This window comes from Bison bison, unplaced genomic scaffold (genome assembly GCF_000754665.1).
Source record: "Bison bison bison isolate TAMUID 2011002044 unplaced genomic scaffold, Bison_UMD1.0 scf7180017861046, whole genome shotgun sequence".
NCBI lineage: Eukaryota > Metazoa > Chordata > Mammalia > Artiodactyla > Bovidae > Bison > Bison bison.
The window spans coordinates 1,201,941-1,202,387 of record NW_011491618.1 but is presented as its reverse complement, the minus strand read 5'-3'; the positions used below and the strand labels follow the sequence as shown (position 1 = coordinate 1,202,387).

Below are 447 nucleotides of genomic sequence, written 5' to 3'. Positions count from 1 at the left end.
CAGTTCTAACTGTTGCTTCCTGACCTGCATATAGGTTTCTCAAGAGGCAGGTCAGGTGGTCTGGTATTCCCATCTCTTTAAGAATTTTCCACATTTTGTTGTGATCCACACAGTCAATGGCTTTGGCATAGTCAATAAAGCAGAAATAGATGTTTTTCTGGAACTCTCTTGCCTTTTCGACAATCCAACGGATGTTGGCAATTTGATCTCTGGTTCCTCTGCCTTTTCTAAATCCAGCTTGAACATCTGGAAGTCCATGGTTCATGTATTACTGAAGCCTGGCTTGGAGAATTTTGAGCATTACTTTACTAGTGTGTGAGATGACTGCAACTGTGCAATTGTTTGAACATTCTTTGGCATTGCCTTTTTTTGAGATTGGAATGAAAACTGACCTTTTCCAGTCCTGTGGCCACTGCTGAGTTTTCCAAATTTGCTGGCATATTGAGT

The 447-nt window shown here is 41.2% G+C and overlaps 1 protein-coding gene across 2 annotated transcripts in view; it reads right to left on the bottom strand.

The window, feature by feature from the left end:
* The window catches only part of PLEKHM1 (pleckstrin homology domain containing, family M (with RUN domain) member 1), a 54,875-nt gene that overhangs the window by 46,782 nt on the left and 7,646 nt on the right, over nucleotides 1–447 (bottom strand). The gene's annotated exons all lie outside the window — the stretch shown is intronic.